The sequence below is a fragment of the Dendrobates tinctorius genome, unplaced genomic scaffold (genome assembly GCF_039654945.1).
Source record: "Dendrobates tinctorius isolate UK_male_01 unplaced genomic scaffold, ASM3965494v1 ptg000254l, whole genome shotgun sequence".
NCBI lineage: Eukaryota > Metazoa > Chordata > Amphibia > Anura > Dendrobatidae > Dendrobates > Dendrobates tinctorius.
This window is the reverse complement of record NW_027361921.1, coordinates 4088587-4111240: the sequence shown is the minus strand read 5'-3', so window position 1 is coordinate 4111240 and position 22654 is coordinate 4088587. Positions and strand designations below refer to the sequence as shown.

Genomic DNA, 22654 nt, shown 5'->3' with positions numbered 1-22654 from the left:
CAGTTGATTTAGTTTTGAAATGCATCCTTTCTATGCATCTCTAATCCGTTTATCCAATGTATCTCACCTTTATGTCCTTTGGCTTAGTTGGTCAAAGAGCCTGTTTAGTAAACAGAAAATCTTGAATTTGAATGCCAGCTATTCTTTCTTTATGTCAGTTTGGGGCTTCTTAACTCTCTAAGCAGGCTTTCTAATGTATCACACCTATTTGTCCTTTGTCTTAGTTGGTCAAAGAGCCTGTTTAGTAAACAGAAAATCTTGAATTTGAATGCCAGCAGTGCTATTCTTTCTTTATGTCAGTTTGGGGCTTCTTAACTCTCTAAGCAGGCTTTCTAATGTATCACACCTGTTTGTCCTTTGTCTTAGTTGGTCAAAGAGCCTGTTTAGTAAACAGAAAATCTTGAATTTGAATGCCAGCAGTCCTCTTCCTTCTTTATCTCAGTTTAGGGCTGTTTAACTCTCTAAGCAGGCTTTTTAATGTTTCGCACCTGTTTGTCCTTTGGCTTAGTTGGTCAAAGAGCCTATTTAGTAAAAGGAAAATCTTGATTTTGAATGTCAGCAGTACTTTCTATTCTTCATCTCATTTTGTGGGTTTTTACCCCAAAAAGAGGACTTTTACTCTTGTTTGTCATCAAATATTAATTTCCCACAGCCCTAATATAGTGCAATTGAGAAAAAAAAATTCTCTGCTGTTGAAACACTTTAAAAGGAATTAGAGGATATAATTTTCTTTACAGAATATAGGATGGCATCAAGCTTTACAAATTAAAACGAGTGGATTTACAGATCTGACTCTGCAAAGTTTGATAGCAGCACAGGAGTATTTTAAACTTTCATGCTTGAAGTGTCCACCGCTTGGGTTAAAAATGAAAACCAAACCATTCAACACGAAAGAAGAAGCAGATTAATCCGACGAGGATGTGATTTGAACCCATGCATGCAGAGCACAATGGATTAGCAGTCCATCGCCTTAACCACTCGGCCACCTCTTCTACATAGCACTTGTGCGTTTAGGTGGGAAGATGTTGAGAGGGTTTTTACCAGTCAGTGTTTTTTCACTGAAGATTGTATGTTGGCTTTTGTCAGAGTTGCCTTATCTCGTCAACTACAGTGCCTGTTGTTTGAAGTTAGCTTGGGGAAAACTCTATCAGAAATGAACCAGTGCTGAGGTTTTTAATATCAATTAGTCATAATTTTTCCTCCTTTTGGTTTTGCCATGGCATTTCTTCAATCTGTCTATTCTGTGTCATAACTTGGAAGCAAAACAAGTCCCAAATTTCAGCTGTGCTAAAAGATGGCTCATTCAATTGCAAAACTTCAAAGCCTTTGTCCTCGATACAGCTTCTGTAAATTTGTCAGTCTTTTAAATGAATGCTCTTCAAAATTTACTTGGCTTCTTAAGTGTTATGACTGAGATTGAAATCTTATTCCATGTTTCTGCTCTACGTGGAATGGAACTCAAGCTCAATATTGTTTTGCTGCGCTAACCAGTTGAATGTTCGATTGGTGCTTCAATCTTCCTTTGATTTCAAGTGCATGCCATCTTCTGGTGCTGTGGCTTAGTTGGTTAAAGCGCCTGTCTAGTAAACAGGAGATCCTGAGTTCGAATCTCAGCAGTGCCTTGTTTTCATCTCCTCACAAAGAAGCTTCCTATCTTAAAAATAGGTGTTTCACTTGTGACTGATAGTGCAATTGTGAGATTAAAAATCTCTTCTACCTAAGAGATATAAAGGAAGAAAGATGGCTTCAAGCATGACAATGTAAAACCAGTTGATTTAGTTTTGAAATGCCTCCTTTCTATGCATCGCTAATCCGTTTATCCAATGTATCTCACCTTTATGTCCTTTGGCTTAGTTGGTCAAAGAGCCTGTTTAGCAAACAGAAAATCTTGAATTTGAATGCCAGCAGTGCTATTCTTTCTTTATGTCAGTTTGGGGCTTCTTAACTCTCTAAGCAGGCTTTCTAATGTATCACACCTATTTGTCCTTTGTCTTAGTTGGTCAAAGAGCCTGTTTAGTAAACAGAAAATCTTGAATTTGAATGCCAGCAGTCCTCTTCCTTCTTTATCTCAGTTTAGGGCTGTTTAACTCTCTAAGCAGGCTTTCTAATGTATCACACCTGTTTGTCCTTTGTCTTAGTTGGTCAAAGAGCCTATTTAGTAAATGGAAAATCTTGAATTTGAATGCCAGCAGTCCTTTTCCTTCTTTATCTCAGTTTAGGGCTGTTTAACTCTCTAAGCAGGCTTTTTAATGTTTCGCACCTGTTTGTCCTTTGGCTTAGTTGGTCAAAGAGCCTATTAAGTAAAAGGAAAATCTTGATTTTGAATGTCAGCAGTGCTTTCTATTCTTCATCTCATTTTGTAGGTTTTTACCCCCAAAAGAGGACTTTTACTCTTGTTTGTAATCAAATATTAATTTCCCACAGCCCTAATATAATGCAATTGAGAAAAAAAATTGTCTGCTGTTGAAACACTTTAAAAGGAATTAGAGGATATAATTTTCTTTACAGAATATAGGATGGCATCAAGCTTTACAAATTAAAACGAGTGGATTTACAGATCTGACTCTGCAAAGTTTGATAGCAGCACAGGAGTATTGTAAACTTTCATGCTTGAAGTGTCCACCGCTTGGGTTAAAAATGAAAACCAAACCATTCAACATGAAAGAAGAAGCAGATTAATCCAATGAGGATTTGATTCGAACCCATGCATGCAGAGCACAATGGATTAACAGTCCATCACCTTAACCACTCGTCCACCTCATCTACATAGCGCCCGTGCGTTTAGGTGGGAAGATGTTGAGAGGGTTTTTACCAGTCAGTGTTTTTTCACTGAAGATTGTATGTTGGCTTTTGTCAGAGTTGCCTTATCTCGTCAACTACAGTGCCTGTTGTTTGAAGTTAGCTTGGGGAAAACTCTATCAGAAATGAACCAGTGCTGAGGTTTTTAATATCAATTAGTCATAATTTTTCCTCCTTTTGGTTTTGCCATGGCATTTCTTCAATCTGTCTATTCTGTGTCATAACTTGGAAGCAAAACAAGTCCCAAATTTCAGCTGTGCTAAAAGATGGCTCATTCAATTGCAAAACTTCAAAGCCTTTGTCCTCGATACAGCTTCTGTAAATTTGTCAGTCTTTTAAATGAATGCTCTTCAAAATTTACTTGGCTTCTTAAGTGTTATGACTGAGATTGAAATCTTATTCCATGTTTCTGCTCTACGTGGAATGGAACTCAAGCTCAATATTATTTTGCTGCGCTAACCAGTTGAATGTTCGATTGGTGCTTCAATCTTCCTTTGATTTCAAGTGCATGGCATCTTCTGGTGCTGTGGCTTAGTTGGTTAAAGCGCCTGTCTAGTAAACAGGAGATCCTGAGTTCGAATCTCAGCAGTGCCTTGTTTTCATCTCCTCACAAAGAAGCTTCCTATCTTAAAAATAGGTGATTCACTTGCGACTGATAGTGCAATTGTGAGATTAAAAATCTCTTCTACCTAAGAGATATAAAGGAAGAAAGATAGCTTCAAGCATGACAATGTAAAACCAGTTGATTTAGTTTTGAAATGCATCCTTTCTATGCATCTCTAATCCGTTTATCCAATGTATCTCACCTTTATGTCCTTTGGCTTAGTTGGTCAAAGAGCCTGTTTAGTAAACAGAAAATCTTGAATTTGAATGCCAGCTATTCTTTCTTTATGTCAGTTTGGGGCTTCTTAACTCTCTAAGCAGGCTTTCTAATGTATCACACCTATTTGTCCTTTGTCTTAGTTGGTCAAAGAGCCTGTTTAGTAAACAGAAAATCTTGAATTTGAATGCCAGCAGTGCTATTCTTTCTTTATGTCAGTTTGGGGCTTCTTAACTCTCTAAGCAGGCTTTCTAATGTATCACACCTGTTTGTCCTTTGTCTTAGTTGGTCAAAGAGCCTGTTTAGTAAACAGAAAATCTTGAATTTGAATGCCAGCAGTCCTCTTCCTTCTTTATCTCAGTTTAGGGCTGTTTAACTCTCTAAGCAGGCTTTTTAATGTTTCGCATCTGTTTGTCCTTTGGCTTAGTTGGTCAAAGAGCCTATTTAGTAAAAGGAAAATCTTGATTTTGAATGTCAGCAGTACTTTCTATTCTTCATCTCATTTTGTGGGTTTTTACCCCAAAAAGAGGACTTTTACTCTTGTTTGTCATCAAATATTAATTTCCCACAGCCCTAATATAGTGCAATTGAGAAATAAAAATTCTCTGCTGTTGAAACACTTTAAAAGGAATTAGAGGATATAATTTTCTTTACAGAATATAGGATGGCATCAAGCTTTACAAATTAAAACGAGTGGATTTACAGATCTGACTCTGCAAAGTTTGATAGCAGCACAGGAGTATTGTAAACTTTCATGCTTGAAGTGTCCACCGCTTGGGTTAAAAATGAAAACCAAACCATTCAACACGAAAGAAGAAGCAGATTAATCCGACGAGGATGGGATTCGAACCCATGCATGCAGAGCACAATGGATCAGCAGTCCATCGCCTTAACCACTCGGCCACCTCTTCTACATAGCACTTGTGCGTTTAGGTGGGAAGATGTTGAGAGGGTTTTTACCAGTCAGTGTTTTTTCACTGAAGATTGTATGTTGGCTTTTGTCAGAGTTGCCTTATCTCGTCAACTACAGTGCCTGTTGTTTGAAGTTAGCTTGGGGAAAACTCTATCAGAAATGAACCAGTGCTGAGGTTTTTAATATCAATTAGTCATAATTTTTCCTCCTTTTGGTTTTGCCATGGCATTTCTTCAATCTGTCTATTCTGTGTCATAACTTGGAAGCAAAACAAGTCCCAAATTTCAGCTGTGCTAAAAGATGGCTCATTCAATTGCAAAACTTCAAAGCCTTTGTCCTCGATACAGCTTCTGTAAATTTGTCAGTCTTTTAAATGAATGCTCTTCAAAATTTACTTGGCTTCTTAAGTGTTATGACTGAGATTGAAATCTTATTCCATGTTTCTGCTCTACGTGGAATGGAACTCAAGCTCAATATTGTTTTGCTGCGCTAACCAGTTGAATGTTCGATTGGTGCTTCAATCTTCCTTTGATTTCAAGTGCATGCCATCTTCTGGTGCTGTGGCTTAGTTGGTTAAAGCGCCTGTCTAGTAAACAGGAGATCCTGAGTTCGATTCTCAGCAGTGCCTTGTTTTCATCTCCTCACAAAGAAGCTTCCTATCTTAAAAATAGGTGTTTCACTTGTGACTGATAGTGCAATTGTGAGATTAAAAATCTCTTCTACCTAAGAGATATAAAGGAAGAAAGATGGCTTCAAGCATGACAATGTAAAACCAGTTGATTTAGTTTTGAAATGCCTCCTTTCTATGCATCGCTAATCCGTTTATCCAATGTATCTCACCTTTGGCTTAGTTGGTCAAAGAGCCTGTTTAGCAAACAGAAAATCTTGAATTTGAATGCCAGCAGTGCTATTCTTTCTTTATGTCAGTTTGGGGCTTCTTAACTCTCTAAGCAGGCTTTCTAATGTATCACACCTATTTGTCCTTTGTCTTAGTTGGTCAAAGAGCCTGTTTAGTAAACAGAAAATCTTGAATTTGAATGCCAGCAGTCCTTTTCCTTCTTTATCTCAGTTTAGGGCTGTTTAACTCTCTAAGCAGGCTTTTTAATGTTTCGCACCTGTTTGTCCTTTGGCTTAGTTGGTCAAAGAGCCTATTAAGTAAAAGGAAAATCTTGATTTTGAATGTCAGCAGTGCTTTCTATTCTTCATCTCATTTTGTGGGTTTTTACCCCCAAAAGAGGACTTTTACTCTTGTTTGTAATCAAATATTAATTTCCCACAGCCCTAATATAATGCAATTGAGAAAAAAAATTGTCTGCTGTTGAAACACTTTAAAAGGAATTAGAGGATATAATTTTCTTTACAGAATATAGGATGGCATCAAGCTTTACAAATTAAAACGAGTGGATTTACAGATCTGACTCTGCAAAGTTTGATAGCAGCACAGGAGTATTGTAAACTTTCATGCTTGAAGTGTCCACCGCTTGGGTTAAAAATGAAAACCAAACCATTCAACATGAAAGAAGAAGCAGATTAATCCAATGAGGATGGGATTCGAACCCATGCATGCAGAGCACAATGGATTAACAGTCCATCACCTTAACCACTTGTCCACCTCATCTACATAGCGCCCGTGCGTTTAGGTGGGAAGATGTTGAGAGGGTTTTTACCAGTCAGTGTTTTTTCACTGAAGATTGTATGTTGGCTTTTGTCAGAGTTGCCTTATCTCGTCAACTACAGTGCCTGTTGTTTGAAGTTAGCTTGGGGAAAACTCTATCAGAAATGAACCAGTGCTGAGGTTTTTAATATCAATTAGTCATAATTTTTCCTCCTTTTGGTTTTGCCATGGCATTTCTTCAATCTGTCTATTCTGTGTCATAACTTGGAAGCAAAACAAGTCCCAAATTTCAGCTGTGCTAAAAGATGGCTCATTCAATTGCAAAACTTCAAAGCCTTTGTCCTCGATACAGCTTCTGTAAATTTGTCAGTCTTTTAAATGAATGCTCTTCAAAATTTACTTGGCTTCTTAAGTGTTATGACTGAGATTGAAATCTTATTCCATGTTTCTGCTCTGCGTGGAATGGAACTCAAGCTCAATATTATTTTGCTGCGCTAACCAGTTGAATGTTCGATTGGTGCTTCAATCTTCCTTTGATTTCAAAACAGGAGATCCTGAGTTCGAATCTCAGCAGTGCCTTGTTTTCATCTCCTCACAAAGAAGCTTCCTATCTTAAAAATAGGTGTTTCACTTGCGACTGATAGTGCAATTGTGAGATTAAAAATCTCTTCTACCTAAGAGATATAAAGGAAGAAAGATAGCTTCAAGCATGACAATGTAAAACCAGTTGATTTAGTTTTGAAATGCATCCTTTCTATGCATCTCTAATCCGTTTATCCAATGTATCTCACCTTTATGTCCTTTGGCTTAGTTGGTCAAAGAGCCTGTTTAGTAAACAGAAAATCTTGAATTTGAATGCCAGCTATTCTTTCTTTATGTCAGTTTGGGGCTTCTTAACTCTCTAAGCAGGCTTTCTAATGTATCACACCTATTTGTCCTTTGTCTTAGTTGGTCAAAGAGCCTGTTTAGTAAACAGAAAATCTTGAATTTGAATGCCAGCAGTGCTATTCTTTCTTTATGTCAGTTTGGGGCTTCTTAACTCTCTAAGCAGGCTTTCTAATGTATCACACCTGTTTGTCCTTTGTCTTAGTTGGTCAAAGAGCCTGTTTAGTAAACAGAAAATCTTGAATTTGAATGCCAGCAGTCCTCTTCCTTCTTTATCTCAGTTTAGGGCTGTTTAACTCTCTAAGCAGGCTTTTTAATGTTTCGCATCTGTTTGTCCTTTGGCTTAGTTGGTCAAAGAGCCTATTTAGTAAAAGGAAAATCTTGATTTTGAATGTCAGCAGTACTTTCTATTCTTCATCTCATTTTGTGGGTTTTTACCCCAAAAAGAGGACTTTTACTCTTGTTTGTCATCAAATATTAATTTCCCACAGCCCTAATATAGTGCAATTGAGAAAAAAAAATTCTCTGCTGTTGAAACACTTTAAAAGGAATTAGAGGATATAATTTTCTTTACAGAATATAGGATGGCATCAAGCTTTACAAATTAAAACGAGTGGATTTACAGATCTGACTCTGCAAAGTTTGATAGCAGCACAGGAGTATTGTAAACTTTCATGCTTGAAGTGTCCACCGCTTGGGTTAAAAATGAAAACCAAACCATTCAACACGAAAGAAGAAGCAGATTAATCCGACGAGGATAGGATTCGAACCCATGCATGCAGAGCACAATGGATTAGCAGTCCATCGCCTTAACCACTCGGCCACCTCTTCTACATAGCACTTGTGCGTTTAGGTGGGAAGATGTTGAGAGGGTTTTTACCAGTCAGTGTTTTTTCACTGAAGATTGTATGTTGGCTTTTGTCAGAGTTGCCTTATCTCGTCAACTACAGTGCCTGTTGTTTGAAGTTAGCTTGGGGAAAACTCTATCAGAAATGAACCAGTGCTGAGGTTTTTAATATCAATTAGTCATAATTTTTCCTCCTTTTGGTTTTGCCATGGCATTTCTTCAATCTGTCTATTCTGTGTCATAACTTGGAAGCAAAACAAGTCCCAAATTTCAGCTGTGCTAAAAGATGGCTCATTCCATTGCAAAACTTCAAAGCCTTTGTCCTCGATACAGCTTCTGTAAATTTGTCAGTCTTTTAAATGAATGCTCTTCAAAATTTACTTGGCTTCTTAAGTGTTATGACTGAGATTGAAATCTTATTCCATGTTTCTGCTCTACGTGGAATGGAACTCAAGCTCAATATTGTTTTGCTGCGCTAACCAGTTGAATGTTCGATTGGTGCTTCAATCTTCCTTTGATTTCAAGTGCATGCCATCTTCTGGTGCTGTGGCTTAGTTGGTTAAAGCGCCTGTCTAGTAAACAGGAGATCCTGAGTTCGAATCTCAGCAGTGCCTTGTTTTCATCTCCTCACAAAGAAGCTTCCTATCTTAAAAATAGGTGTTTCACTTGTGACTGATAGTGCAATTGTGAGATTAAAAATCTCTTCTACCTAAGAGATATAAAGGAAGAAAGATGGCTTCAAGCATGACAATGTAAAACCAGTTGATTTAGTTTTGAAATGCCTCCTTTCTATGCATCGCTAATCCGTTTATCCAATGTATCTCACCTTTATGTCCTTTGGCTTAGTTGGTCAAAGAGCCTGTTTAGCAAACAGAAAATCTTGAATTTGAATGCCAGCAGTGCTATTCTTTCTTTATGTCAGTTTGGGGCTTCTTAACTCTCTAAGCAGGCTTTCTAATGTATCACACCTATTTGTCCTTTGTCTTAGTTGGTCAAAGAGCCTGTTTAGTAAACAGAAAATCTTGAATTTGAATGCCAGCAGTCCTCTTCCTTCTTTATCTCAGTTTAGGGCTGTTTAACTCTCTAAGCAGGCTTTCTAATGTATCACACCTGTTTGTCCTTTGTCTTACTTGGTCAAAGAGCCTATTTAGTAAATGGAAAATCTTGAATTTGAATGCCAGCAGTCCTTTTCCTTCTTTATCTCAGTTTAGGGCTGTTTAACTCTCTAAGCAGGCTTTTTAATGTTTCGCACCTGTTTGTCCTTTGGCTTAGTTGGTCAAAGAGCCTATTTAGTAAAAGGAAAATCTTGATTTTGAATGTCAGCAGTACTTTCTATTATTCATCTCATTTTGTGGGTTTTTACCCCAAAAAGAGGACTTTTACTCTTGTTTGTCATCAAATATTAATTTCCCACAGCCCTAATATAGTGCAATTGAGAAAAAAAATTGTCTGCTGTTGAAACACTTTAAAAGGAATTAGAGGATATAATTTTCTTTACATAATATAGGATGGCATCAAGCTTTACAAATTAAAACGAGTGGATTTACAGATCTGACTCTGCAAAGTTTGATAGCAGCACAGGAGTATTGTAAACTTTCATGCTTGAAGTGTCCACCGCTTGGGTTAAAAATGAAAACCAAACCATTCAACATGAAAGAAGAAGCAGATTAATCCAACGAGGATGGGATTCGAACCCATGCATGCAGAGCACAATGGATTAGCAGTCCATCACCTTAACCACTCGTCCACCTCGTCTACATAGCGCCCGTGCGTTTAGGTGGGAAGATGTTGAGAGGGTTTTTACCAGTCAGTGTTTTTTCACTGAAGATTGTATGTTGGCTTTTGTCAGAGTTGCCTTATCTCGTCAACTACAGTGCCTGTTGTTTGAAGTTAGCTTGGGGAAAACTCTATCAGAAATGAACCAGTGCTGAGGTTTTTAATATCAATTAGTCATAATTTTTCCTCCTTTTGGTTTTGCCATGGCATTTCTTCAATCTGTCTATTCTGTGTCATAACTTGGAAGCAAAACAAGTCCCAAATTTCAGCTGTGCTAAAAGATGGCTCATTCAATTGCAAAACTTCAAAGCCTTTGTCCTCGATACAGCTTCTGTAAATTTGTCAGTCTTTTAAATGAATGCTCTTCAAAATTTACTTGGCTTCTTAAGTGTTATGACTGAGATTGAAATCTTATTCCATGTTTCTGCTCTACGTGGAATGGAACTCAAGCTCAATATTATTTTGCTGCGCTAACCAGTTGAATGTTCGATTGGTGCTTCAATCTTCCTTTGATTTCAAGTGCATGCCATCTTCTGGTGCTGTGGCTTAGTTGGTTAAAGCGCCTGTCTAGTAAACAGGAGATCCTGAGTTCGAATCCCAAAGAAGCTTCCTATCTTAAAAATAGGTGTTTCACTTGCGACTGATAGTGCAATTATTTTAATGTTATTATTTTAATGTTTCCTCACAAAGAAGCTTCCTATCTTAAAAATAGGTGTTTCACTTGCGACTGATAGTGCAATTATGAGATTAAAAATCTCTTCTACCTAAGAGATATAAAGGAAGAAAGATGGCTTCAAGCATGACAATGTAAAACCAGTTGATTTAGTTTTGAAATGCCTCCTTTCTATGCATCGCTAATCCGTTTATCCAATGTATCTCACCTTTATGTCCTTTGGCTTAGTTGGTCAAAGAGCCTGTTTAGCAAACAGAAAATCTTGAATTTGAATGCCAGCAGTGCTATTCTTTCTTTATGTCAGTTTGGGGCTTCTTAACTCTCTAAGCAGGCTTTCTAATGTATCACACCTATTTGTCCTTTGTCTTAGTTGGTCAAAGAGCCTGTTTAGTAAACAGAAAATCTTGAATTTGAATGCCAGCAGTCCTCTTCCTTCTTTATCTCAGTTTAGGGCTGTTTAACTCTCTAAGCAGGCTTTCTAATGTATCACACCTGTTTGTCCTTTGTCTTACTTGGTCAAAGAGCCTATTTAGTAAATGGAAAATCTTGAATTTGAATGCCAGCAGTCCTTTTCCTTCTTTATCTCAGTTTAGGGCTGTTTAACTCTCTAAGCAGGCTTTTTAATGTTTCGCACCTGTTTGTCCTTTGGCTTAGTTGGTCAAAGAGCCTATTTAGTAAAAGGAAAATCTTGATTTTGAATGTCAGCAGTACTTTCTATTATTCATCTCATTTTGTGGGTTTTTACCCCAAAAAGAGGACTTTTACTCTTGTTTGTCATCAAATATTAATTTCCCACAGCCCTAATATAGTGCAATTGAGAAAAAAAATTGTCTGCTGTTGAAACACTTTAAAAGGAATTAGAGGATATAATTTTCTTTACATAATATAGGATGGCATCAAGCTTTACAAATTAAAACGAGTGGATTTACAGATCTGACTCTGCAAAGTTTGATAGCAGCACAGGAGTATTGTAAACTTTCATGCTTGAAGTGTCCACCGCTTGGGTTAAAAATGAAAACCAAACCATTCAACATGAAAGAAGAAGCAGATTAATCCAACGAGGATGGGATTCGAACCCATGCATGCAGAGCACAATGGATTAGCAGTCCATCACCTTAACCACTCGTCCACCTCGTCTACATAGCGCCCGTGCGTTTAGGTGGGAAGATGTTGAGAGGGTTTTTACCAGTCAGTGTTTTTTCACTGAAGATTGTATGTTGGCTTTTGTCAGAGTTGCCTTATCTCGTCAACTACAGTGCCTGTTGTTTGAAGTTAGCTTGGGGAAAACTCTATCAGAAATGAACCAGTGCTGAGGTTTTTAATATCAATTAGTCATAATTTTTCCTCCTTTTGGTTTTGCCATGGCATTTCTTCAATCTGTCTATTCTGTGTCATAACTTGGAAGCAAAACAAGTCCCAAATTTCAGCTGTGCTAAAAGATGGCTCATTCAATTGCAAAACTTCAAAGCCTTTGTCCTCGATACAGCTTCTGTAAATTTGTCAGTCTTTTAAATGAATGCTCTTCAAAATTTACTTGGCTTCTTAAGTGTTATGACTGAGATTGAAATCTTATTCCATGTTTCTGCTCTACGTGGAATGGAACTCAAGCTCAATATTATTTTGCTGCGCTAACCAGTTGAATGTTCGATTGGTGCTTCAATCTTCCTTTGATTTCAAGTGCATGCCATCTTCTGGTGCTGTGGCTTAGTTGGTTAAAGCGCCTGTCTAGTAAACAGGAGATCCTGAGTTCGAATCCCAAAGAAGCTTCCTATCTTAAAAATAGGTGTTTCACTTGCGACTGATAGTGCAATTATTTTAATGTTATTATTTTAATGTTTCCTCACAAAGAAGCTTCCTATCTTAAAAATAGGTGTTTCACTTGCGACTGATAGTGCAATTATGAGATTAAAAATCTCTTCTACCTAAGAGATATAAAGGAAGAAAGATGGCTTCAAGCATGACAATGTAAAACCAGTTCATTTAGTTTTGAAATGCATCCTTTCTATGCATCTCTAATCCGTTTATCCAATGTATCTCACCTTTATGTCCTTTGGCTTAGTTGGTCAAAGAGCCTGTTTAGTAAACAGAAAATCTTGAATTTGAATGCCAGCTATTCTTTCTTTATGTCAGATTGGGGCTTCTTAACTCTCTAAGCAGGCTTTCTAATGTATCACACCTGTTTGTCCTTTGTCTTAGTTGGTCAAAGAGCCTGTTTAGTAAACAGAAAATCTTGAATTTGAATGCCAGCAGTCCTCTTCCTTCTTTATCTCAGTTTAGGGCTGTTTAACTCTCTAAGCAGGCTTTCTAATGTATCACACCTGTTTGTCCTTTGTCTTAGTTTGTCAAAGAGCCTGTTTAGTAAACAGAAAATCTTGAATTTGAATGCCAGCAGTCCTCTTCCTTCTTTATCTCAGTTTAGGGCTGTTTAACTCTCTAAGCAGGCTTTCTAATGTATCACACCTGTTTGTCCTTTGTCTTAGTTGGTCAAAGAGCCTATTTAGTAAATGGAAAATCTTGAATTTGAATGCCAGCAGTCCTTTTCCTTCTTTATCTCAGTTTAGGGCTGTTTAACTCTCTAAGCAGGCTTTTTAATGTTTCGCACCTGTTTGTCCTTTGGCTTAGTTGGTCAAAGAGCCTATTTAGTAAATGAAAAATCTTGATTTTGAATGTCAGAAGTGCTTTCTATTCTTCATCTCATTTTGTGGGTTTTTACCCCAAAAAGAGGACTTTTACTCTTGTTTGTCATCAAATATTAATTTCCCACAGCCCTAATATAGTGCAATTGAGAAAAAAAATTCTCTGCTGTTGAAACACTTTAAAAGGAATTAGAGGATATAATTTTCTTTACAGAATATAGGATGGCATCAAGCTTTACAAATTAAAACGAGTGGATTTACAGATCTGAGGCTAGTTTCACACTTGCTTTTTTTTGCAGCGCGTTTTTCAAGCAAAAAAACGCATTGAAAAAACGCATACATAAGCATACAACTGCTGCGTTTTTTTCAAGCATTTTTATGAGCATGCATGAAAAAAACGCAGCGTTTTTATGTGTTTGTATGCGTTTTTAGCGCGTTTTTACCACGTTTGCGTTTTTTTCCAACATTTTTAGGTGGCCCCTCACACTACCCAAACCATGACTTTACTAACCCTAACCCTGACCCTAACCCTAACCCTAACCCTGACCCTAACCCTAACCCTAACCCTGACCCTAACCCTTAACCAAATCATACTTAACCCTAACCCAAACCCTAAACCCTAACTAACCCTAACCCTAACCCTGACCCTAACCCTAACCCTGACCCTAACCCTGACCCTAACCCTAACCCTAACCCTAACCCTGACCCTAACCCTAACCCTAACCCTGACCCTAACCCTTAACAAAACCATACTTAACCCTAACCCTGACCCTGACCCTAACCCTAACCCTAACCCTAACCCTGACCCTAATCCTGACCCTAACCCTGACCCTAACCCTAACCCTAACCCTGACCCTAACCCTTAACAAAACCATACTTAACCCTAATCCTGACCCTAACCCTGACCCTAATCCTTAACAAAACCATACTTAACCCTAACCCTGACCCTAACCCTAACCCTGACCCTAACCCTAACCCTAACCCTGACCCTAACCCTAACCCTAACCCTAACCCTAACCCTAACCCTTAACAAAACCATACTTAACCCTAATCCTGACCCTAACCCTGACCCTAATCCTTAACAAAACCATACTTAACCCTAACCCTGACCCTAACCCTAACCCTGACCCTAACCCTAACCCTAACCCTGACCCTAACCCTAACCCTAACCCTAACCCTGACCCTAACCCTTAACAAAACCATACTTAACCCTAATCCTGACCCTAACCCTGACCCTAACCCTTAACCAAACCATACTAAACCCTAACCCTGACCCAAAACCCAACCCTAACCCTGACCCTGACCCTAACCCTAACCCTAAACCCCCTTAACTAACCCTAACTCTAACTCAAACCCCTAAATTCCATGGTTAAAAAAAAAAAACGCATATGCAAAAAAACGCTTACATGAGCATGCCAGTGCGCACATATGCGCATCTATAGGCTATAATGGCCATTTTTAGCGCAAAACGTGCGCATATGTGCGCATGCGCTTTTTTGCAGGGCCAAAAAATGCAACATGATGCGTCTGGAAAATCCAATCGCACACCCCAAAAAAACGCAGCGCATGAAAATCGCATACATGCGCTTACAAGCGCGCAGGTATGCGCACCCATGTTAAAGATAGGGGAAAAAACGCATGCGCAGGTTAGCGTTTTTTTCCAGCGCTAAAAAATGCAAATGTGAAACCAGCCTGACTCTGCAAAGTTTGATAGCAGCACAGGAGTATTGTAAACTTTCATGCTTGAAGTGTCCACCGCTTGGGTTAAAAATGAAAACCAAACCATTCAACACGAAAGAAGAAGCAGATTAATCTGACAAGGATGGGATTCGAACCCATGCATGCAGAGCACAATGGATTAGCAGTCCATCACCTTAACCACTCGGCCACCTCGTCTACATACCACCCGTGCGTTTAGGTGGGAAGATGTTGAGAGGGTTTTTACCAGTCAGTGTTTTTTCACTGAAGATTGTATGTTGGCTTTTGTCAGAGTTGCCTTATCTCGTCAACTACAGTGCCTGTTGTTTGAAGTTAGCTTGGGGAAAACTCTATCAGAAATGAACCAGTGCTGAGGTTTTTAATATCAATTAGTCATAATTTTTCCTTCTTTTGGTTTTGCCATGGCATTCCTTCAATCTGTCTATTCTGTGTCATAACTTGGAAGCAAAACAAGTCCCAAATTACAGCTGTGCTAAAAGATGGCTCATTCAATTGCAAAACTTGAAAGCCTTTGTCCTCGATACAGCTTCTGTAAATTTGTCAGTCTTTTAAATGAATGCTCTTCAAAATTTACTTGGCTTCTTAAGTGTTATGACTGAGATTGAAATCTTATTCCATGTTTCTGCTCTACGTGGAATGGAACTCAAGCTCAATATTGTTTTGCTGCGCTAACCAGTTGAATGTTCGATTGGTGCTTCAATCTTCCTTGGATTTCAAATGCATGCCATCTTCTGGTGCTGTGGATTAGTTGGTTAAAGTTCCTGTCTAGTAAACAGGAGATCCTGAGTTCGAATCTCAGCAATGCCTTGTTTTCTTCTCCTCACAAAGATGCTTCCTATCTTAAAAATAGGTGTTTCACTTGCGACTGGTAGTGCAATTGTGAGATTAAAAATCTCTTCTATCTTAGAGATATAAAGGAAGAAAGATGGCTTCAAGCATGACAATGTAAAACCAGTTGATTTAGTTTTGAAATGCCTCCTTTCTATGCATCTCTAATCCGTGTATCCAATGTATCTCACCTTTATGTCCTTTGGCTTAGTTGGTCAAAGAGCCTGTTTAGTAAACAGAAAATCTTGAATTTGAATGCCAGCAGTGCTATTCTTTCTTTATGTCAGTTTGGGGCTTCTTAACGCTCTAAGCAGGCTTTCTAATGTATCACACCTGTTTGTCCTTTGTCTTAGTTGGTCAAAGAGCCTGTTTAGTTAACATAAAATCTTGAATTTGAATGCCAGCAGTCCTCTTCCTTCTTTATCTCAGCTTAGGGCTGTTTAACTCTCTAAGCAGGCTTTCTAATGTATCACACCTGTTTGTCATTTGTCTTAGTTGGTCATAGAGCCTGTTTAGTAAATAGAAAATCTTGATTTCGAATGTCAGCAGTGCTTTCTATTCTTCATCTCAAAGAGAAGGCTGGTAGTGCAATAAGAGACTGCGCTGCTGTGGTAGAATTCAAGATATCTTTATTGCCAACGCGCTTCCTGAGCCAGTCTCAGCTCACTTCATCAGGGCATGTTACAGAAGATCATTGCAGGGGTATATATACATAAAAAAGGGGGAGGCGCCAAGAATAGTGGGGTGACACGTCAGCATGGATACATATACATGAATCATACAAAACAATAAAGCTTTATTACAACCATATTAAAAACGATGTTTAAAATGCCATAAAAAGAGTGTTGGTATAAAAAACGTGATTAAAAAATAGGAAGACAGAGTGGGATCACAAGGTAAAAGATTAAAAAACGGCTCTTGAGTCCTGGGGTGGATTAAAACTTGCCTCAGAGGATATAATGCATGGTATTAGTCCACTATGCTACATGTGGAACTGGAAAGTAAGGAGAAAATGGTTAAAATCATGTGTAAATAGCTAAAACTAGTCTCAAATATTTCTTTCTAGGTGGAGAAAAGAGAAGAACAACAAGAAGAAACTCTTTGGAATAGGTGATATAAAAATGGTTAACAATTGAGTGTTAAGACTTAATAAAAATGTAAAAAAAAATAAAAAAAAAAAAATTCATGGGTGAAAAAAATGCATAAAAAATTTTTCTTTAAAAAACAAAGATGATGATATAAACTAATTGAAAGGATAAGATATTAAAACACAGGGTCAAAATTAAATCAATAAAAAACATCTTTGATGATATTAAGACCATTGGGCTCAATAGATTTGAGTTTGTAGATCCAAAAAACTTCCTTTCTGCATAGTGATTGGAACCTATTGGGGATGTGGTCTGGTATGTGATCAATGGGATAAATGGTGGCCTTACTGAAATCTCTGGAATGTGTGGTGTCAAAGTGTCGTGAAAGTCCATGTTTTTGGAAGCCTATTTTGATATTGTGACGGTGTGAATTCATGCGACTATGCAGTGCTTGTGTAGTGCGACCTACATACAATCTGGGACAAGGACAGGAAATGACATATATAACATAATAGGAATGACAAGTGAGGTGGAATTTGAGGGGAAATTTTTCAAGTGTAATGGGGTGGACAAACAGACGTGCAGTGTGAAATGGTATGACAGCAATCACTATTAGGACGGTGACACTTATAAATCCCTGGTGATGAAATGGTATGGGTAGTAGGCTTCTGGGGTAGAAGTCTACTTGGAGCCAGAATATTCTTTAATGACCTGGCCTTTCGGAAGGTGATAGCAGGTTTGTCTGGAAGGACCCCATTAAGTATGGGGTCCTTCTTAATGATGGGCCATAAATGGGAACAAAATTTTATCACCAATGAGACTTTTAATAAAGGCATCATTTTATACAGAAGATACATTGATGACCTGTTCTTAATCTGGGACAATGACGTTTTAGATGTGGGTGCTCTCATTTGTTCCATCCAGAATAATCGATGGGGCTTGACTTTTACCCCACATGTTAATAATCAGGATTTTTTCGACATCACATTTTTCATCAGGGATTCCAAGATTTGCAGTAAAACGTTTTTTAAAGAGGTGGATTCTAATAGTTATGTACATTTTAAGAGTGGACACTACAAAAAATGGCTTTTTAATATTCCTCACAATCAGTTCCAAAAGATAAGAAAGAACTGCTCTAATGATGAGGATTTTAACACACAATCCGAGGTCCTGAGGGAAAGGTTCCTTGCTCAGAGGTATCCCAAAAAACTCATTAGTTCTACATGTGATAATGTTTTTAAAAATTTTAACCAGAATATTCTCCTCAGCAAATCTCTGACTAAACAAAAGAAAGATGATGCTTAACTCTTTAGAACAAATTTTATTACAACATTCAGTTCACAATAGAACAGGATAAGAGATGTTCTAAATAATTTATGGCCCATCATTAAGAAGGACCCCTGTTATGAATGAGTCACCGAAGGAGGAAAAAACAAAAATACAAGCTAAGTCCAGAAAACCAGAGAGGTTGGTAGCTATCGGATTGCAGACCCCTGATCCTATCCACAACAACTAACAGTAGCCGTGGGGGGTTCCTACGATGCCCTAGACCCCTCGATCACAGCCGGAGAACTAAATAGGCCTAAAGAAAGAAAGGGGAAATCTAAACTGCCCCAGAGCAGACCCCAAAGCAATAGGCAGCCCCCAACATATAATGACGATGAAGCAGGATGAAAACACTAACACAGATAGAAAGATAGGTTGAGCAAACGATGGGGCCCAAGCTAACTAAAAAGGACAGGATAGAAAAGCTGCTGTCTGCAATCCATAAAAATCCCTACCAAAAAATGTCCCAACCGTCTGATAGGAAAAACAGGCCCTGAAGTCGCTAGGACTTCAAAATGACTATATCAGCACTCAGGTAAATTCTGAAGACAGAGCAAAGAGACAAACTGATCAGAGACAAAAATGGAACTCAGCACACCCCCGACCGGGGATGGCTGAACCCCAAAAAACAAGGTAAACAAAGCAAAACTAATAAGTTCACTAGCAGAGCAAAAACTTATCTTTGGGAAGCAGGAATCAGACTGGTCTCCAAGAATCCAGCAGAGAAATCACCAGCGACTCAGAAGGGCGTCGGCTGCCTTATATCCAGTCAAAATTTCCTGTTACCCAGTCATCATCTACCAGATCAGGTGTTTGGTAATCAGCCTCACTACCTTCCTTCACCAGAAGAGGGAGTTCATCAGACATCGACGGTGAAGGGGAAAATGAACTCACAACAGTACCTCCCCCTTGAGGATGGGTCACCGAACCCTCATCCACGCCACCAGGGCGACCAGGATGGGCGCGATGAAAGGCACAAACCAATCTTTCGGCATGATTATCGGATGCAGGGACCCAAGAATTATCCTCCTGGCCATAACCCTTCCATTTAACCAAATACTGGAGTCTCCGTCTAGCCAGGTATCTTCTCAACCTCATATTCCACATTACATTTAACCAATACCGGGTCAGGAGGTGCCACCACAGGAACTACTGGCTCAACAAACCTCTTTAACAGAGACTTATGAAACACGAAACACGTTATGGATCTTAAATGTAACAGGAAGAGCCAATTGAAAAGAGACTGGATTAAGAATCTCCAAAATCTTGTAGGGTCCAATAAATCTAGGTTTAAACTTTGGAGAAGCCACCTTCATAGCGATATTCTTTGATGACAACCAAACCATATCACCCACCTTAAACTGGGGACCAATGGTCCTATGCCGGTTGGAAAACCGCTGAGCCTTTTCCTGGGAGAGAGACAACTTATCCACCACTTGGTTCCAGATCTGGTGCATTCTCTCCACCACAGTGTCAACACCTGGGCAGGCAGAAGGCTCCACCTGCCATGAAGAGAATCGAGGATGAAACCCAAAGTTACAAAAAAAGGTGACATCAAAGTGGCAGAACTAGCTCTATTATTTAAAGCAAATTCAGCCAAGGGCAAAAATGAAACCCAATCATCCTGATCAGCAGAAATAAAACATCTCAAATACGACTCCAAAGTCTGGTTTGTTCTCTCCGTCTGCCCATTGGTCTGAGGGTGAAATGCAGAGGAGAAGGACAACTGAAATCCCAGCTTGGAACAGAAAGTCCTCCAAAATCTAGACACAAACTGAACTCCTCTGTCAGATACAATGTTCTCCGGAATCCCGTGCAAGCGAACCACCTGTTGCAAAAACAAGGGCACCAACTCTAAGGAAGATGGCAACTTAGGGAGTGGTACAAGATGGACCATCTTAGAGAATCTATCACAAATCACCCAAATAACAGTCATTCTCTGAGAGACAGGCATATCAGAGATAAAATCCATTGAAATATGGGTCCATGTCCTCCTGGGCACCGGCAAAGGCATCAACAACCCACTAGAGCGAGAACAAGGTTTAGACCGAGAGCAAGTCCCACAGGACTGCACAAAATTACTGACATCACGAGACAAGGCGGGTCACCAAAAAGACTGACTCACCAAATCTCTAGTACCAAAAATACCTGGATGACCAGCCAATGCAGAGCAATGAACTTCAGACATCACTCTCTTCCTCCACTGGTAAGGAACATACAATTTTCCAATGGGACAACGCTCAGGTTTGTCCTCCTGAAACTCTTCCAGAGCACGTCTCAAATCGGGCGAGATGGCAGAAAGAACTACCCCCTCATCTAAGATGGTAGCAGGCTTGGTCACAACAGGAGAATCAGCAAAGAAACTCCTAGAGAGGGCGCCAGCCTTCACATTCTTAGTGCCCGGAAGAAAAGAGACCACAAAATCAAAACGTGTGAAAAACAAGGCCCACCTAGCCTGTCTAGGATTCAAGCGTTTGGCCGACTCCAGGTAAATCAAATTCTTGTGGTCAGTAAGGACCACGACTTGATGTTTAGCTCCCTCCAACCAATGTCTCCACTCCTCAAATGCCCATTTCATGGCTAACAGTTCCCGATTCCCCACATCATAGTTACGTTCGGATGGGGAGAACTTTCGGGAAAAGAAAGCACAGGGATTCATTTTAGATGTTACAGGATCTTTTTGGGACAAAACAGCTCCTGCACCAATCTCAGAAGCGTCCACCTCTACCTGAAACGGGAGTGAGACATCAGGTTGCCGCAAAACCGGAGCAGAAGTGAACCTTCGCTTCAGTTCCTGAAAGGAAGAAACAGCCTCCGGAGACCAATTCAGCATATCAGCACCCTTCTTAGTCAAATCAGTCAATGATTTGGCAAAACCAGAAAAATTAGCTATAAATTTACGATAAAAATTAGCAAAACCCAAAAATTTCTGGAGGGCCTTCAAAGAAGTGGGCTGAACCCAATCATAAATGGCCTGTACCTTGGCCGGGTCCATTTCAATAGTTGACGGAGACAAAATAAATCCCAAAAATGAAATCCTCTGTACACCAAAAAGGCAATTCGATCCCTTGACATACAGGGAATTCTCCCTCAAAATCCGGAACACAGTCCGAACATGTTCCACATGAGAGTCCCAATCCTTGGAAAAGATCAAAATATCATCCAGATAGATGATCAAAAATGTATCCACCAAGTCTCGGAAAATATCATTCATGAAGCACTGAAAGACAGAAGGGGCATTAGTGAGCCCAAAAGGCATCACCAGGTACTCAAAATGTCCCTCCGGAGTATTAAATGGCGTCTTCCATTCATCCCCTTGCTTAATGCGAATAAGATTATACGCCCCCCTGAGGTCAAGCTTTGTAAACCAGCAAGCACCTTTAACTCTGGAGAATAGATCAGAAATCAGGGGTAATGGATACTGATATTTAACAGTAATTTTGTTGAGGGAACGATAGTCAATACAAGGCATTAATGACCCATCTCTCTTAGCCACAAAAAAAACCCAGCACCTAAGGGTGAAGAGGATGGTCTAATATGACCCTTCTCCAACGACTCCTTAATATAGGATCGCATAGCCTCGTGTTCGGGTACAGATAAATTGATAAGTCGACCCTTGGGAAATTTACACCCAGGGCTCAGCTCAATTGCACAGTCATAACTCCTATGAGGAGGCAAAGACGCAGACTCATTCTCACTAAATACATCATAATAATCAGCCAAATAGTCAGGAACATCATGTGACTGGGGAGAGGTGGAGAAAACAGGAGCATCACTAAGGGCACACCGACAACCCCATCTCACCACAGGCACAGATTTCCAATCCAAAACTGGATTATGGATTTGCAACCAGGGAAACCCCAGAACAATGGTATCATGCAAATTATGCAACACCAAAAACCTGCAATTCTCTTGATGGTCTGGGGCGACCCGCATTACCACCTGGGTCCAAAACTGAGGTTTATTCTTCGCCAAAGGAGTAGCATCAATACCGCTCAAAGGGATAGGCGTCCGCAGAGGTGTCATAGGAAATCCACAACATTTAGCAAAATCCAAGTCCATCAGGTTCAGAGATGCTCCCGAATCCACAAAAGCCTTAGCGGAAAATGTGGACAGGGACCAGATCAGAGTAATTGCCAGAAGAAACTTAGGTTGAACACCACCCACAGCAAATGTGTGTGCAAAATGTTTCTCTCGTTTAGGGCAGACAGAAATAATATGCGAGGCATCACCACAGAAGAAGCACAGCTTATTATGCCTTCTGAACTCCTGACGTTGCGCCCTAGGCAAAACTCTATTACATTGCATAGGTTCAGACATTTGTTCAACAGGTGGCAACACCTCTCGTGCGGTTTTGCATTCACGCAAACGCCGATCAACCTGAATGGCTAATGACATAGAATCGTCAAGACCAGAGGGAACAGGAAATCGCTCCATAGTATCTTTTACGGTTTCTGACAAACCCTTCCGAAAGAGAGCTGCCAAGGCACCATCATTCCAGGTAGTAAGGACCGCCCACTTTTGGAATTTTTGACAATACAACTCTGCAGAATCCCGACCCTGGCTCAATGCCAACAGGGCCTTTTCAGCCTGATCAATAGCATTAGGTTCATCATACAACAACCCCAAGGCTTGAAAAAATGCGTTCACATTAGTAAGAATAGGATCATCAGGTTTCAAAGAAAACGCCCAATCCTGGGGATCGCCGCGCAGCAAAGAGATGACAATT

At 39.5% G+C, this 22654-nt stretch overlaps 5 non-coding genes across 5 annotated transcripts; 4 read left to right on the top strand and 1 right to left on the bottom strand.

The window, feature by feature from the left end:
- Positions 1 to 1548: 1548 nt before the first annotated feature.
- TRNAT-AGU (transfer RNA threonine (anticodon AGU)) lies at positions 1549 to 1622 on the top strand. Its single transcript has one exon. It is a non-coding gene; the product is annotated as a tRNA-Thr (tRNA).
- A 1697-nt stretch (positions 1623 to 3319) lies between these two features.
- TRNAT-AGU (transfer RNA threonine (anticodon AGU)) lies at positions 3320 to 3393 on the top strand. The gene has a single exon. It is a non-coding gene; the product is annotated as a tRNA-Thr (tRNA).
- Positions 3394 to 5086: 1693 nt separating this feature from the next.
- TRNAT-AGU (transfer RNA threonine (anticodon AGU)) lies at positions 5087 to 5160 on the top strand. The gene has a single exon. It is a non-coding gene; the product is annotated as a tRNA-Thr (tRNA).
- A 3259-nt stretch (positions 5161 to 8419) lies between these two features.
- TRNAT-AGU (transfer RNA threonine (anticodon AGU)) lies at positions 8420 to 8493 on the top strand. The gene has a single exon. It is a non-coding gene; the product is annotated as a tRNA-Thr (tRNA).
- Positions 8494 to 14778: 6285 nt separating this feature from the next.
- Positions 14779 to 14860, bottom strand: TRNAS-GCU (transfer RNA serine (anticodon GCU)). The gene has a single exon. It is a non-coding gene; the product is annotated as a tRNA-Ser (tRNA).
- Positions 14861 to 22654: the final 7794 nt, after the last annotated feature.